An 18,175-nucleotide genomic window follows, 5' to 3' on the forward strand; every position below is an offset into this window, starting at 1 on the left:
GTTTACTTTTAACATTGCGGTGTCCTTTAGTTCTTCACCATCTAAGCGGGGCTCACATGGGATGTCACAGGACCTTTGGTTTACCGAGGAACATGTTTTAATGAAATGGGTTATGCGTAGTTCTGAGTGTAAGTGGAGGAAGCTTCAAACAGAGGCTGATAAGGAGAAGTTTGCTTGGGTGTGGGCAATGTACAGACTTGCTTTTATTTCTTTGTGTCATGACTATGTTACCAATCAGTTGCAAAGCTCACTTAATTGTCCTAGAGAGATTTTGAGATTGTAAGTTATTTAATGAACATAAGAACATAAGACTTGCCATACTGGGTCAGACCAAGGATCCATCAAGCCCAGTATCCTGTTTTCAACATTGGCCAATCCAGGTAACAAGTACCTGGCAGGATCCCAAGGGGTAGAAAGATTCCAAGCTGCTTATCCAAATAAGCAGTGGATTTCTGCAATTCTACCTTAATCATTGTTAACAGACTTTTCCCTCCAGGAACTTTAGTCCTGAGGGAATTCTGCGCTACTGAGGAGCGCAGAATTTGCGCAGAATTCCCCCCCTGTGCAGAATTGCCATTTTCTGCACAGAACTGCCAAATTCTGCGCAGAAAATAGCAGAGAAGATCTCAGCATGCCGCAAACGGAGCGTGCGAAGATGAACGCCTGCATGTGCTGCGGACGTGCTCTGCTCGTGGCGAAAATGGAAGGCCCCCATGTGCCGCGAACGGAGTGTGCTCCACTCGCGGTTAAGATAAAGGCCCCGGTGAGAGAGAATGTGTGTGTGTGTGTGTGTGTGAGAGGAGAGGGAGAGGGGTGTGAGAAAGGGGAGGGTGAGAGAGAGCATGGGAGGTAAGAGAGGGGGTGGGGATGCTTGAATGTGGGTTTCAGAGAGAGGGAGCCTATATGAGGAGATTGTGAAGGAGTGTGTAATTGTGTGAGAGATTGGGAGCTCGTGTGTATGAAAAAGGGATCGTGTGTATGTGAGGGTGCTGGCCCGTGTGAAGGGATTGTGTATGTGTGACACAGAGCCTGTGTGAAGGGATGCATGAGAGAGAGACATAGGTAGCCTGAGTGAGGATGTATGTGTGAGAGAGAAAGGGAGCTTATGTGGGTGTGTATGCAAGAGAGAGGGGATGTATGTGTGTGCGAGAGCGTGAGGGAGCCTGTATGAGGGTGTGTGTATGTGTACTAGAGAGAGGGAGCATATGTGTGTGAGAGAGGGAGGGCCAGAGGGAGCCTGTGTGAGGAGCATTACTGACAATGGGGTCAAACTCTGGGACAGGTGATAGAGTGGAAGGGGTTGAGCCTAGAGGTGGGGGGGAGAGATACTGGCAGGTGGAGGAGTTGGGGCCTGAGAGGGCAAAGTGGCCAGAGGAGTAGGGAGAACGAGTGGAAGGGACACTCTTACAGTGAATTTCTAGGGAAATTCTGCTCAAAATATTTAAAAATTCTGCATCTTTAAGTAATAACTTTTTTCTGTATTAATTTAAAATGTAATTACTTAAAGACTTGCAAATCACAACCACAGAAGCGCGAGGTTGGGCCCTGCGCATGCCAAGCGCATTTTTGAAAGGGCCCAGCCATACATGTAACCCCAGTATGTGCAGAAGTGCCGGGCCATCGAAAAAGGGCAGGCTGGGACAGCAGCCATTAGGCCCTGCCTCAGGGAAGTGCATGCCCGCAGCCAGCTAGCGCACAGAAATTACTTCTACTCTGGAAGAACAGTAAGTAATGAATTAAAAATAACAACCCGTGAGTAGCTAAGTAGGGGTTAGTGGTCGGGGAGGAGAGGGGAAAAGGTAGGAAGGTTAGGTAGGGGTATAGGGAACTGGGAAAGGCCTACTCGCATCGTCACGCATAGGAAAATTAGTTCTTACCTGTTAATTTTCGTTCCTGTAGTACCAAGGATCAGTCCAGACTGCTGGGTTATGCCTCCCTTCCAGCAGATGGAGTCAGAGAGAAAACTGAAAAGCACCACCCATATAACCCAGGGTGCCACCTGCGATCCCTCAGTATTATCGATATCAAAGCAGAATGAACTTGCCATAGATGAAATTTCGTGTAAAATAAAAACAGCAAATACGCTTTTGCAACCAGTGACTAGATCAAGTTAAAACTAATCTCGCTCCCGGAATAATATTAACCTCTAGAAAGAACAAGATAGTCGTTAGATAACCTGCTAAGAAAAAATTAATGAACAGCTGATCGGACTCTCCTGCGTACGGGCGGGCGTCTGGACTGATTCTTGGTACTACAGGAACGAAAATTAACAGGTAAGAATTAATTTTCCTTTCCCTGTTCGTACCAGGATCAGTCCAGACTGCTGGGATGTACCCAAGCTGTCCTAAATGGGGTGGGACCTGGAGAGTCCCGCGCAAAGTACACTACCGCCAAAAGAATCCACTCTGGGATCCCTTACATCCAACCGGTAATGTTTAGCAAAAGTGTGCAAGGACTTCCACGTAGCCGCCCGACAAATCTCCTGTGGCGACACACACTGACTCTCCGCCCAGGAAGCCGCCTGAGACCGAAGAGAATGCGCCTTAAGGCCCTCCGGCACTGGGCGTCCGCAACCTATATAGGCAGAAGCAATCGTGTCCTTCAACCATCGTGCGATAGTAGTCTTAGAAGCCTGAGCCCCCCTCCTAGGCCCACTCCACAAAACGAAGAGGTGGTCTGACAGACAAAACGGATTAGTCACCTCCAAGTAGCGTAACAGGACCCTACGGACATCCAACCGCCGTAAATCCTAATCCGTGTCAGAGAAAGCCGGTAACTCGACGGCTTGATTGACATGAAATGCCGACACTACCTTAGGCAAGAAGGAAGGTACGGTGCGAATAGAGATACCGGAATCAGAAATACGCAGAGAGGGCTTGAAGCTCGGAAACTCCTCTGGCCGAACAGATAGCTACGAGAAATACCGTCTTAAGCGTCAAATCTTTAAGCATCACTCGTTTCAGTGGCTCAAAAGGCAATCCGCAAAGAGACCGAAGAACCAAGTTTAGATTCCAAGACGGGCAGACCGCCCACACCGGTGGTTTCAAATGCTTGGCCCCCTTCAAGAACCGAACCACATCCGGATGAGCCGCCACGGAAAGACCATCAATTTTGCCACGGAGACTGGCCAAGGCCGAGACCTGAACACGAAGCAAGCTGTAAGACAACCCCTTTTGCAATCCGGCTTGCAAGAAAGATAGTAGGTGGACGATAGTGGCCCGTCGGGGGGCCAAGCAGCACCCCTTGCACCAGGAATCAAAAACTTTCCAAACCCGGACATAGGTGAGCGACGTGGAAGTCTTCCTGGCCCGCAGAAGGGTAGAAACGACTGCATCCGAGTAACCTTTACGCCTTAACCACCTCCTTTCATAAGCCAGGCCGCTAGACAAAAGCGATCTGCCTGTTCTAAAAATACCGGACCCTGCCGTAGAAGTTTGGTCAGGTGGCTGAAGCACAGCGGACCGTCCACTGCTAAGTTGACCAGGTCGGCGAACCATGGCCTCCGTGCCCACTCGGGCGCCACCAGGACTACTGGACCCCAGTGAGCCTCTATACAACATAGCACCTTTCCGATCAGAGGCCATGGAGGGAACACATAGAGAAGAACATGTGGCGGCCAAGGTAGAACCAGAGCATCCACCCCTTCGGACCCGTGGTCTCACTGGCGACTGAAGAAGCGAACCGCCTTGGCGTTCCAATGAGTTGCCATCAGGTCCAGGTGGGGGGTCCCCCATCGTCTCAATATCATGCCCATCACTTCCTCCGACAGTTCCCATTCACCGGGATCCAATTGCTGTCGGCTGAGGAAGTCCGCCTGAACTTTGTCTACGCCAGCGATGTGAGACGCCGCAATTCAGTCGAGGTGGTGCCTCCGCTCATCTCATCAGCAGGTTGGCTTCGTCGGACACGGGACGGCTTCTGGTGCCTCCTTGCCTGTTTATGTAGGCCACCGCGGTGGCATTGTCGGACAGGACCCGTACCACCTGGTTGCGCAGCATTGGCAAGAAGTGTTTTAGGGTTAGACGAACCGCCCTGGTGTCTAATCTGTTGATGGACCACTGTGCTTGAAACGGAGTCCAAAGACCTTGAGCCGACCTTGACTGGCACACTGCTCCCCAACCTGACAGGCTGGCATCGGTCGTTACCACCATCCATTGGGGACTCTCGAGCCAGACTCCCTTCAATAGGTGATCTGGATTCAGCCAGCAGGCGAGGCTGGACCTGGCCGGTTCGAGAAGAGGTAAGGAGATCTGGTACACCTCCGACTTGGGATCCCAACGCAAGAGCAGTGCCCTTTGCAACGGTCGTAAATGTTCGAAGGCCCAAGGAACTAGCTCCAGGGTACATGCCATATATCCAAGAACCTGAAAATAATCCCACACCACTGGGGAGGGAAGAGAGAGCAGATGACGTACTTGTGACATCAACCTGCCCATGTCATCGAGGGGTAAGGAGACTCTGCCTGCCAACGTATCGAAGCGAGCCCCAAGAAACTCCAGTACCTGAGTCGGAATGAGCTGGCTCTTGGCATAATTGACAACCCAGCCCAGAGACTGTAGCCGACACACAACCGAACTGACCGCCTCCCGGCAGAGCTGTTCCGATTTCGCCCGAATAAGCCAATCGTCCAGGCAGGGATGCACCAGGATTCCTTCCCGACGTAAGCTCGCCGCTACCACCACCAACACCTTGGTGAATACATGAGCAGTTGCTAGACCAAAAGGTAGGGCTCGAAACAAAGTGTTGCCCCAGAATCATGAATCTGAGAAACCGCTGATGACGTTACTGTATCCCTATGTGAAGATACACCTCCGTCAGATCCAAAGAAGCCAAAAACTCGCCCTTGTGGACTGCGGCAATGACTGATCGCAACGTTTCCATCCGAAAACGAGGTACCCGCAAGGCTTTGTTGACCTGCTTGAGGTCTAAAATTGGGCGGAAGGTCCCATCCTTCTTGGGGACCACGAAGTAAATGGAGTATCGGCTGGTCCGATGCTCTGACGGAGGAACCAGCGTAATGGCTCCCAGAGCCCTCAACCGCTCCAGGGTCTGAAGCACCACTTGTCGTTTGCGCAGAGGCCCGCAAGGGGACATCAGGAAAAAATCCCGGAGGGGACAAGCAAAATCCAAAGCATAACCGTGACTTATAATATCTAGGACCCACTGATCGGAAGTAATTTTGACCCATTCCTCGTAAAAGTGGGACAGCCGACCCCCGATGTACAGGATGAAGGAATGGATCGGCGTCCCTTCATTGTGCAGGCTTACTGTTGTTGGCAAAGGCATGTGTCCCGGCTCGCGGAGGCCGCCTGCCGCGAAAGGAAGACGACCAAGACTGTGCTCTTGAAACAGACTGCCGAGGGGCATAGCCCAAAGCCCCTCTAGTGGAACGAAAATGACGCTGACCCTGAAAACGGCCTCGGTAGTTACCAGGGGAACGGGTCACCCTAGGCCTGTCCTCAGGGAGCTTGTACACCTTGTTGTTCCCCAAGGCCTTGATAAGCTGCTCCAGCTCCTCACCAAATAACAACTTACCCCTAAAGGGAAAGGAGCCGAGCTGGGCTTTAGATGAGGAATCGGCGGACCAGTTCCGGTGCCACAGTAGTCGACGCGCCGAGGCTGCCGAAGACATGGTACGAGCCGAGGTCCGAAGGAGATCATATAGAGCATCCGCCGTGTAGGCGACAGCCGATTCCATACAAGCCATCTGTTCAGCCTCCCCAGGAGGAATGTCCTGAGCCGTCAACATTTGCTGAACCCATCGGAGCAAGGATCACTGCATAAGGCTACTACATACAGCTGTTCGGATTCCCAGGGCGGATACTTCAAATATATGCTTAAGCAACACTTCCAACTTCCTATCCTGCAGGTCTTTAAGGGCAGTCACCGGAATAGTAGTGTGCTTGGCTAGAGCTGTGACCACAGAATCCACCTTAGGGACCTTCAGGAGCTCCAGCGTCTCACCAGGGAGTGGGTATAACTTTTACATGGCTCTAATGACCCTCAAGGAGGACTCCGGGGTTTCCCACTCCCGTGACACAATCTGTGAGAGCTTCGGGTAAAAAGGAAACGTCTGCAGTGGGTCGCGCAGCCCCGCTAATGCTGCATCCCCCGTAGACACCTCCGACGGGTCCTGAGACAAAGGGAGCTCCAGCTCCTGCAGCACATGCAAAATTAGATGGTTTAGTTCCTCCCTGTGGAAGAGTCGTAGGACCTGCGGATCATCCCCTTCCACCTGGGAGACTGAATCGCCCTTATCATCCAGGGCGAAAGGATCCTGACAACCTGGATCCACCAGATCAGGCCCACCGGGATCCACCAGGTCCACGGGATCAGGCAACCTATGAGGCAACTTCCCCCCCCCCCCCCGACCCTCGGGATCTTAACTGGAGGGGGAGCTTTGTCATCCCATTCCAATTCTGCCTCTAAGTAAGCTTGATGCATCAATAAAACAAACTTTGAAGAAAAAGGCTGCCACTGCTTTAAGGGCCCCCCCCCGAAGCCTTACCTGTAGGAGGGGCTGGTACTACTGGCAAACCGCGTGGTCTGTACGGTGGGGATAGTGGGGGAGGAAGATCCTCCCCCTCCTCCGATTCACTTGCATCCCCGGAGGCAGTCAAAATGGCCGCCGCTCCTGCGCTGATCGGGAGCAAGCTAGGCCCCTGCACCCCTGCCACGAGGTCTCCACGTGGCTGCTGGCGCCACGAAAAACCCGCCCCCCAGCTGAATCGCCGCGCTGCGAAGGCCCCTCGCCCCCGGGGAGACACCGGGAGCAGAGGCCTTCGCGTGAGAGCCGGATCCCTGGCTCTCCACAAGAGTTACATGCCGTGCCCCGAGGCATGGCGAGCAGCCGGGTGGAGAACTCCACCCCCTCCGGGGGCCCAGGAGAATTGGCAGGCGCGGCTGAGAGAGCAAGCGCGGCTATAAAAAAAGAGAAGGTAATTTATTTATTTATTTTATTTTTAACTGACCTCAGCCCACGGGGAATGGTCTTGGGGGGTTGAATCAGAGGAAGAAACGTCTCTGAGAGAGGGGGAGAGTGACCGGCCCACCGGTGAATCCTCCCCCTCTTCTCACCAGGCCCGAGCTACACTGTCCGGCAATTTAAAAGCAGGATAGAGCCCTGCCGTGCCTGCCTGTGTCTGGCTGCTTCAAGGAACAAACCAAAAAAAAACCAAAAAAACTTTGAACCTCTTTTTTTTTTTTTTAATGATACAGTCACCGGTGCCGAAGCTGTATCCACAGCCTGCTCTCTTTTTTTTTTTTTTTTTTTTTTAAGTCAAACCTGATGGGGTGCAGCCCCAAAGAAAAACCAAGATCAGGACCACAGGGTATGCCTCTCAATCTGCTGGAGTCAGAGAAAATACTGAGGGATCGCAGGTGGCACCCCGGGTTATATGGGTGGTGCTTTTCAGTTTTCTCTCTGACTCCATCTGCTAGAAGGGAGGCATAACCCAGCAGTCTGGACTGATCCTGGTACGTACAGGGAATGCTTTTTAAAATTCCTCCCCCCCCCCGCATAAGTCCTGACCTGCCTGCACATGTGCGTGCAGAATTTAAAATCTGGTACGCACATGCGGGAAACATTTTATAATGTGTGCATGCGCCGAAGTGCGCATGTTGTAAAATAGCCACGTCCATGTACGCACATGGACGCCCGTATGCACCTTTTAAAATCGACCCCCTAAGTCATCCCTAAGTGCTCCTTTTACCTGTTGATCATCTAATTGTCCAACTGACTCCCTCGCAGGCTTTTTACCTCAAATGTACCTGAAAAAGTTTTTATTATGAGTTTTTGCTTCCACAGCAAGCTTCTTTTCAAATTCTGTCTTTGCCTTCCTTATCAATGCATTGCATCTGACTTGCTAGTGCTTATGTCAGGGCTTCCCAAACCTGTCCTGGGGACCCCACAGCCAGTCGGGTTTTCAGATATCCGCAATGAATATGCATGAGGTAAATTTACATGCCATGGAGACTCGGTATATGCAAATTATCTCATGTATATTCATTGCGGATATCTAGAAAACCCGACTGGCTGTAGGGTCCCCAGGACAGGTTTGGGAAGACCTGGCTTATGCGGTTTCCTATTTTCTTCATTCGGATCCCTTTTCCATTTCTTGAAATATGTTCTTTTAGATATTAAAGCCTCTCTCACCTCACCTTTCAACCATGCCAGTAGTCATTTAGTCTTCTTTCCACCTTTTTCTAATGTGTGAATTCATCTGGTTCAAGTTCTCTATACTTTACACACATTGTTAAATGTAAACCGGTTTGATGTGATTCTTGTCATGAAAGTCAGTATAGCAAAATAATAAATAAATAAATCTGTTGTGGGCTTCCAAGATGGTATTTTTAAATAATATCCATGCCTAAGCTAAACTCTCAACCTTTGCAGTTGCTCTTTTCAGTTTTTACCTAACCATTTTTCCTCATTTTATCATAGTCATCTTTTTGAAAGTTAAATGCTGTCATAGTAATTTCTTTTTTGCGCTTCCACCAGTTTTAAGTCAAATTTGATAATACTATGATATTGCCAAGTGGCTCCAACACTGTTACCTCTTGCATCAAATCCTGTGTTCCAGTATGGACTAGGACTAAAATAGTTTCCCCTCTTGTTGGTTCTTGTACCAGCTGCTCCATGAAGCAGTCATTTATTTCATCTAGGAACTTTACTCCTCTAGAATGTCCTGATGTAACATTCACCCAGTCAATACTGGAGTAATTGAAATCACCCATTATTACTGTGCTGCTGATTTTGTTAGCTTCCCTAAGTTATTTTAGCATTTCATGGTCTGTTAGTTCATTCTGGCCAGGTGGATGGTAATGCACCCCTCCACCAATTTGATCCATCCTATCATTTCGATATAATTTGTAACCTGGTATTACAGTGTCCCATTGGTTATCCTCCTTCCACCAGGTCTCTGAAAAGCCAATTATATCTACCTCTTCATCCTGTGCTGTACACTCTAACTATTCCATCTTATTTTTTAGACTTCTAGCATTTGTGTACAGACATTTCAAAGTATGTTTCTTGTTTGTATTAACAATCTGCTCATCTTGCATCATTGGTTACATGCTTGCAGCTGTGTACCAATCATCTGGTCTTTGCGTTAATTGTAAGGTGTTTGCAAGTTATTTTGTTCAGCTAAGATAGCTTATTCACATGACCTGCCTGGATCAACTAGTGGGACCTTGGTGACACCTAACTGGGAAAATGTGGCTGTATTATGGGAGGATTTTGCTTTTGTGGCATCCTCAGAAGTGGAATGTGTTTTAGCTAAGTTGAAGATTTCATTGTGCCAACTAGAGCCTTGTCCTTTTTGGTCATTAGGGCTTGACAATCTTGCTTTATTGAAGTACTAATGAAAGTTGTCAATGCCTCTCTTGCCTAAGGTTGCACCACAAGTTCCCTTAAGCAGGCTCTTTTTACTTGATCAGTATTTCAATTACCGGCTCTCCCTAAACTTGCCTACATTGGCTGCGTTTCCTTTGTGATTTTTTAGATGATAACATTCTTAGCACTCATCTGTGCGGTTTTCGCTGTAACCATAGCACTAAGACTCTCCTCTCCTTATTAAATTTTATGTTATGCCAATAGGATAGTGGCAAAGGTGTGACTTTGATTTCTTTAGCTATCTTCTCTGCTTTTGATACGGTTAAGCATAGCATCATCTTGGACAGGCTTTCTTCATTTGGGGCTGGGGAGGGGATGCTGAAATCGTTTTATGTCATATCTTTCCAACCAGCAGCAGAGTTTTAGGTTAGGGCAGTCTTCTTCTATGTGGAAATTGATGGGTCAGGGAATCCCACAGGGTGCCATGTTTTCCCCTGTTTTATTTAAACTTTGTTATCTTTATTTACAGTTTTGGCTTCTTTTAAGGTTTAATTTTAAATTTTATGCAGATGATAATTCAACTGCTTTTTTCCAGTGGTTGGTACATTAGCTTCTATCATTGATTTCTATATTGGGTTGCTTAAATACTGTAATCATCTAAGCAACCCATTGGATTGTAACGGTCGCCATCTGATTGTGAATAAAACTATAATTGGATCACTCGTAGCCCAATCCCTGAAGAGCTGTTAAATTTGTCTCTTGCTCACCTTTTTTGAGGACTTGGGTTTTGCTTTAGACTCTCAATTGAGCCTTAAGTACAGTTAAAGGTGATAATTAAATCTGTTTTGTTTTTTTTTAATTCCGCTTGCTGCTGCTATTGAAATATTACCTCAACAAGATTTTACAAGGTTTTGATTGTAGTCTAGGCATTTGTTTTAACTACTTTGGACTATCCATTCCCTCTACAAAACGGGCCCACCTCACCACAACCAGAGAACGCGCCATCTCAATAGAGGGCCCCTTCCTATGGAACAAACTTCCCGCTCAACTCGGACTGGAACCCTCTACCCAGTAATTCAAAAAGTACCTGAAAACTTGGTTATTCCAAAAAGCCTACCAACTTGTATGATAAATCACCTCATACTAAGCTCCAATCAGCTCCGCCCCTCAACATCCATTGTCCCCATGCAGATCTACATGATCTAACCTCTCATCCCCTCTACCTCCAAAGATCGACTACCACCCTGTAGATCTTCAACTTAGTTTCCCCACCCCAAGTAGGATCCCTTGCCAGACTCAAGTTCTAACCTGTTTCTAAGTTTCCGGATTCAGTGGATGATCTCCACTCAGCCCAAAGTTCTCTAATTTACTCTGTTTCCCTGTTATAATGCCATAAGTTATAATGCTATAATATAACAATAATATAATCCCCTGTTTCCCTGTTATAATGTTATAATGTTCTAATGCTGTAAGTCATAATGTTATAATGTAACAATAATAAGACATCTTAGTCATATTATTCACGAGTTAAGAAAATGCCATACTGGGTCAGACCAAGGGTCCATCAAGCCCAGCATCCTGTTTCCAACAGTGGCCAATCCAGGCCATAAGAACCTGGCAAGTACCCAAAGACTAAGTCTATTCCACGTTACCATTGCTAATGGCAGTGGCTATTCTCTAAGTGAACTTAATAGCAGGTAATGGACTTCTCCTCCAAGAACTTATCCAATCCTTTTTTAAACACAGCTATACTAACTGCACTAACCACATCCTCTGGCAACAAATTCCAGAGTTTAAATTGTGCGTTGATTAAAAAAGAACTTTCTCTGATTAGTTTTAAATGTGCCCCATGCTAACTTCATGGAGTGCCCCCTAGTCTTTCTACTATCCGAAAGAGTAAATAACCAATTCACATCTATCCATTCTAGACCTCTCATGATTTTAAACACCTCTATCATATCCCCCCTCAGCCATCTCTTCTCCAAGCTGAAAAGTCCTAACCTCTTTAGTCTTTCCTCATAGGGGAGCTGTTCCATTCCCCTTATCATTTTGGTAGCCCTTCTCTGTACCCTCTCCATCACAATTATATCTTTTTGAGATGCGGCGACCAGAATTGTACACAGTATTCAAGGTGCGGTCTCACCATGGAGCGATACAGAGGCATTATGACATTTTCCGTTTTATTCACCATTCCCTTTCTAATAATTCCCAACATTCTGTTTGCTTTTTTGACTGCCGCAGCACACTGAACCGACGATTTCAATGTGTTATCCACTATGAAGCCTAGATCTCTTTCTTGGGTTGTAGCACCTAATATGGAACCCAAATTTGTGTAATTATAGCATGGGTTATTTTTCCCTATATGCATCACCTTGCACTTATCCACATTAAATTTCATCTGCCATTTGGATGCCCAATTTTCCAGTCTCACAAGGTCTTCCTGCAATTTATCACAATCTGCTTGTGATTTAACTACTCTGAACAATTTTGTGTCATCTGCAAATTTGATTATCTCACTCGTCGTATTTCTTTCCAGATCATTTATAAATATATTGAAAAGTAAGGGTCCCAATACAGATCCCTGAGGCACTCCACTGTCCACTCCCTTCCATTGAGAAAATTGTCCATGTAATCCTACTCTCTGTTTCCTGTCTTTTAGCCAGTTTGCAATCCACGAAAGGACATCGCCACCTATCCCATGACTTTTTACTTTTCCTAGAAGCCTCTCATATAATGTAAACCGATGCGATATACCCCAATGAATGTCGGTATATAAAAATAAATAAATAAATAAATAAATACTGTAATTCTTTAAATGCAGGTCTGCTAAAATACTCTTAAGGACTTTGCAGCTGCTGCAGAATTCAGCCGCCCGTTTAATTATGGGTAGCCCGCTGTGGGAGCACATTTTTCCAATCTTGCAGGCCTTGCACTGGCTTCCTGTGCAGCAGTTGAATGATTTAAGATTCTTTTATTAGTTTTTAAAGTTCTCCAGGGTGAGGGTCCTTTATATTTATGTGACTAGCTCTTGTCATATCTTTCGTCTCGGTTGCTGCGGTCTGCTTCACAGCAGTTACTTACTGTTCCTTCTATCAAGGAACTGTGATTTCAGTCCACTCGGAATCACTTTTTGAGTTGTGGGCCCCCAGCTCTGGAATGAGTTTCCCTAGGAATTCTGTGCGATTTTTGATATTTTCTTAAGCAGCTTAAATCACATTTGTTTTATTCAGCTTTTGGATGATGGGGTATAGGTTTTATTCTTATTTGACTGTTATTAGGTTTTATATTTTTTGTCTCTTATTTAGAACTGAATATTAAAATAGGCAGATTATAAAATCTTTTAAAAAAATAAAGGTCCCCCTCACAGTGCTTTCTGCATTACCTTTGGCTCACAGGATTTTGTGTGGATATATTTCTCTTCCTGCGGCTACATTTAGCCATAGAGAGGATGAGAAAAAACGTCATAAGCCTGCAAGCTCATTTTCAATGAGAAACTCCTCATAGATCATCCCTTTGAAAATCCCATGTACGGCTGGCTAGAGCCATGAGGATTTGAAAATGAAATCTCTATGCATACTTTAGAATCTCAACCCAGCCCTTGACAGCAGCATCCAGTGAAGGAGAAATGTCATCATTATCTAATGACAGGAGGGTGAAAGGAAGCACCTAGAGCCAGAGGAAAAGGAGCGGATTTTTAAAAAATACACATATTCAGCCACAACAAAATCATCCTAGATTTTGTTGTGGCTGAATATGTGTATTTAGCCAGCTGGAATTGGGAAACTAAATTTAGCCACCAAATGCTGAAAATCAGCACCAGGTGGCTAAATGCTCCCTCAGCCCCACCCCCACCATCCCTTTTTGCTGCAGGTAAGATTTTCAAAAGGGGCATTTTCAATGAGTAAACACCCATTTACCCGTGGAAATCCCTTCGGTGAGGGGGGTGGAATTCTTCTCGCCCTGTGGAATCTAACTCCCTAATTAGGCAGCTAGATTCCCTTCGAAAATCCACCTCAATGCAACTTATCCAAAGTCAAAGTAGTGACTTGGTGCAAAGTACTTTATTTGTAGTGCTGCAAAAACTCAATCTTACGCCTCACGGCCTAAATACAACCAACCTTCTATATAACATATTCCTTTACAATAAATATTAGTTATAACAAACCGAGGGCTCCCATCACCCTTCCCACCTCTCACCTGCCAGAGCAGTCTAATTCTGCTATAGAAAAATGTCTTTAGAACAATAAATACATTGGTCCCCACAGCAGTGACTATCAAGAAGCAGCACTCAAGATCCTTAATGCCTTAGCTTCTGTCTAAAAATCCTCTTTATCAGCGAGCCCCTGGAACAGTTTGTCCCATTGCAACTGACAAGGCTCTTGGCATAAGCCGGTAGATCTCTGGCCTGGGTTGAGATAATAGGGACTGTTACCCATCTCCCTGTCTGCCTCTCATTGTGCTTTATCATTAACCTGTTTGCATCTATTTATAGAGGTAGTCCACAGAGGGTGAACCGAAACATGTCAAAGGATGAGCAGATTTCGCAGTATAAGGACAGCTCATTTGCTCTCCCTTGATTAAGGTGTGGTGTGCCTCTCTCTCCCAGGTCAGAGAAGCACATGGGCCAAGGTAATGATCTCAAAATAATAGCTAATGAAGACAGGTCTGGGAGAACAGACAGAGAGAGAGAGAGAGAGAGAGAGAGAGAGAGAGGGGCGGCTTAATAGATAACTTCTGTCACAGGCAGAAAAAAAAGCTCTCAGATGACATGTTTTTCCATGGAAACACTCTTGCTCGCTGCAGTTTAACTGCAAAACCTCTCTTATCCTCCATCCTTTCTGTGCTGCAGGATACATCCAAATCCTCTATTAAACCCAGTTTCTGCCCCAGGGGTATATGAAAGATATGGTCAGGTCCTAATTGCTCCCTGCAGGTCAGTGCTTGTGGACACAGCTCCCTGGATCTCCCAAGGACTTTATAGATTCCACTTCGTGCTCAGGCACCAGGAGCAATACCGAATTTAAACTCCAGGTGTCCATCCAGCAAGTGAAGTCACTTATGAAAACATTAGTGATGCCATAAACATATTCCATCTGTGATTTTCATGTTAATTGTATTGGATTACTATGTAACATCTAAGAGGTCAATATTCAGTATTGCAGTGAGAGGAAAATTAGCTGGCTGGGATCTTCAGCAGGGCTTTTTCCTGGGTAAGTCTCCTGTTGATATACTCAGCTAAAATTACTCAGATAAAGTTATCTGGATAATTCTGCTACTCACCGGGCTTTTGAATATTGGGGGAACCCCCCCCCCCCAACAACAAACTAGGATGCCAACGATTCCCCCCCCCCAGTCCCTACCTTAAAAGAAGATGTCAGCCAACCCCCCCCCGAACCCAAAAAGAAGCCCATTGGGCTGAATAGCAAGTTTGACTGAGCTGACGTCTCCCAGCATATTAGTATTAATTTATTCACTTCTCTCTGGGTGAAAAGATCAATGACAACGATCGGCGGAGGAACCAGACCCCTTCAGAAGGGAGTACATAACTGGCTAAAGGTAACTCGCTAAATGTATCTGGGTAACTTAGACAGATACATTTATTCAGTTCTGAATGGGGATTGGTCCCTTCAGTGACAGCTGACAGTAAAGGGACCAATCATTGATCTTTTTACCCAGAGAGAAGGGAATAGATTAACTGCACTTAGGGGCGGATTTTAAAAAGCATTTACATGCGTAAATCTGGGTTTTACGCATGTAAATGCACTTTACTCGAGTAAGTGGGCTTTTGAAAATTGCTACAATATATGCCATTGAATCATCCATAGGATTTATTCGCATAAGTGCACTTTACGTGAGTAAATGGCTTTTGAAAATTGCTACAATAGTAGTTCAAATGCGCGTAACTCCTTTGAAAATTACCCCCTTAGTATTCAGTCCAGAGGGCCACTTTTTGTGTCAGGTATGAAGGGGTAGGGTGCGGATTTGGCCAACACCATTTTTTAAGGTGGGCGATCGGGGGGGGGGGGGGGGGGATTGGTATCCCCTTGCTATGCTAGGAATTTCTTTTCTAGTTATCTGGCTAAACGTTAGGACAGCAAGTTTTCCAACATGGGTTAGCACTAGCTGGATAAGATTTTAGCCATGCCCCTGAAACACACCCACACTGCTTCTGTTCATTAGGATACAATTTAGCCAGTGAATAATACATTTTTAAATGCCATGTTTTGTTCAGCCAGCTCCAAAAGTTTGATTAACTTCTAAGTGTTTCTACCTACTTCAGTTACTGCAGAGCCAATTTAGCTGAGGAAAACTAGGCTGTTTTCTTGCTTTCACATTATCAGAGCAGAGCAAGCTTCTAATCAAGTGGTATCTGCACAGAGTTACATCTGGCGTGGAAATAGCATAGCTTAACAACGATCAGCTCGGAAAGCACTGCGGTTTCTGAAGGACTTTCTGATCAATGAAATGTGGAAAAGGATTTGTGAGAATCCAAAGCTTTGCAATGCAGGCGTTAGCTAACTGTGTTCAACAGTTGGCTCTTTTACAAAGCAGGGCGGGGGACATCTTGCATGGATAGGCACAGCTCCAAATATTTATTTCGTTTCACTAGTAGATGTTCCAAGTGAAGAACTATTAATGCAAAGAATGGCAAGAAATACTAAAACACAATAAAAAGAAATATAAATAGCCAATATAAAGCAAAATGTATCACGCACCAAATAAATTCATTCCATAATGAAATGTTTTATCTTTCTAGAAAAAATATTTTGCAGCAACTGTGAAGCAAATTCTGCAGGAGACTATGATGCACACAAAATAACAGGGCCTGCTCTGTTCAACTAAGCTATCTAATGAGGGTTTCATTACTAAACTAATAACAATAATAATGTCCAGGCAAGTGGAACTGGGGACTGAGTTTTAGGCTTCTAAGTCAGTATAGGCAAAGTTGAATTTTTTAATCTTTTTTGTTCTATCCTAGTTCCCTCAACTATAGGTCATGACCCTAAATGTGGGTCACGGGAAACAGAGCAAAGGAAAATTTGGTTCTTACCTGATAATTTTCGTTCCTGTAGTACCACGGATCAGTCCATACTCCTGGGTTTATTCATCCGTGTCAGCAGGCGGAGACAGAGAAAGTAAAACTGACACTGCTTTATATACACTGATGCCACCTGCAGTTCCTCAGTATTAATCTGTACCAAAGCTAAATGCAAAAAACACCATAAAAAAACCATTTGAATATAAACTTAATAAACTTGATAAACTTTCTGATGTCTGTAATTTACAACAGTTGAGCGGACGACTCTCCACCCTCCTTAATACTTGGGCGGGACTCTGGACTGATCCGTGGTTCTACAGGAACGAAAATTATCAGGTAAGAACCAAATTTTCCTTTCCTTGTTCGTACCCGGATTAGTCCAGACTCCTGGGATGTACCAAAGCTTCTTAAACAGGGTGGGATCTGGAGAGTCCCGCTCGCAACACGCTTTCACCAAAAGAACGAGACTCCCGATCTGCCACATCCAATCAATAGTGTCTTGCAAAAGTATGCAGAGACTTCCAAGTTGCTGCTCTACAAATCTCTTGTGGCGATACCAAGTGAGCCTCTGCCCAGGAGGTCGCCTGAGATCAGGTGGAATGAGCCCTCAAGCCTTCCGGCACTGGCTTAACCTTGAGAATGTAAGCGGATCCAATAGCTTCCTTAAGCCACCTGGCAATGGTGGTTTTGGAAGCTTGAAACCCCTTCTTCGGACTGCTCCACAAAACAAAAAGATGGTCAGACTGCCTAAAACTATTCGTGACTGTAAGATAGCGAAGTAATGCTCTACGAACGTCCAATAGCTGAAGCTCACAAGCGTTAGACTCAGAGGCTGTCAAATTCGAAAAGGCTGGCAGCTCAGACTGATTAACATGGAAAGAAGATACCACGTTCGGGAGAAAAGATGGTACTGTCCGTAAAGATACACCCCCGTCCAATATCTTAAGAAAAGGATCTCGACATGACAAAGCTTGCAACTCCGAAATTCTCCTTGCTGAGCAAATGGCTACCAAGAAAATAACTTTCAAGTCACATCCTTAAGAGTAGCCCTGCGGATAGGTTCAAATGAAGCCTCACACAAACCTTTAAGTACCAGGTTGAGGTTCCAAGGAGGACCAACTCTCCTCACTGGTGGACGTAAAATCTTGACTCCTCGAATAAATTGGATCACATCAGGATGAGAGGACAAGCGGTACCCATCCAGCTTTCCCCTCAAACAAGCCAAAGCTGCCACGTGAACTCGAAGAGAGTTGAAAGCAAGGCCCTTGACCAAACCGTCCTGTAGTAAAGATAAAATGTGTGACACAGAAGCTCGCAAGGCCTGAACCCCCTTAACCACACACCAGGACTCAAATACTTTCCAGACTCGGACATAAGAGGAGGGTAGTAATCATCGGTTCCGTGTATCCTCTTGACCTTAAACGCCTCCTCTCAAAAGCCATGCCGCTAGACAAAAGCGATCTGCCTGGTCGGAAAATACGGGGCCCTGACGTAGGAGGCGGATGAGATGACTGAATCGCAACGGTCCCTCGACCGCTAGGTTTATCAGATCGGCAAACCATGGACAGCATAGCCACTCCGGGGCCACTAGCACCACCTCTCCTGGATGCCTCTCTATTCGCCACAAGATCTTGCCCACTAGTGGCCAAGGAGGGAACACATATAGAAGAACTCCCTGCGGCCATGGAAGGACCAGAGCATCTACACCCTTTGCATCATATTCCCTGCGTCTGCTGAAAAACCGAACAGCCTTCGCATTGTGGCACGTCGCCATCAGATCGACCCGAGAGCAGCCCCATTTC

At 46.1% G+C, this 18,175-nt stretch overlaps 1 protein-coding gene across 5 annotated transcripts in view; it reads right to left on the reverse strand.

Moving 5' to 3' along the window:
• DDX31 (DEAD-box helicase 31) overlaps positions 1–18,175 on the reverse strand; it is a 147,228-nt gene that overhangs the window by 35,033 nt on the left and 94,020 nt on the right. The gene's annotated exons all lie outside the window — the stretch shown is intronic.

This window comes from Rhinatrema bivittatum, chromosome 8 (genome assembly GCF_901001135.1).
Source record: "Rhinatrema bivittatum chromosome 8, aRhiBiv1.1, whole genome shotgun sequence".
NCBI lineage: Eukaryota > Metazoa > Chordata > Amphibia > Gymnophiona > Rhinatrematidae > Rhinatrema > Rhinatrema bivittatum.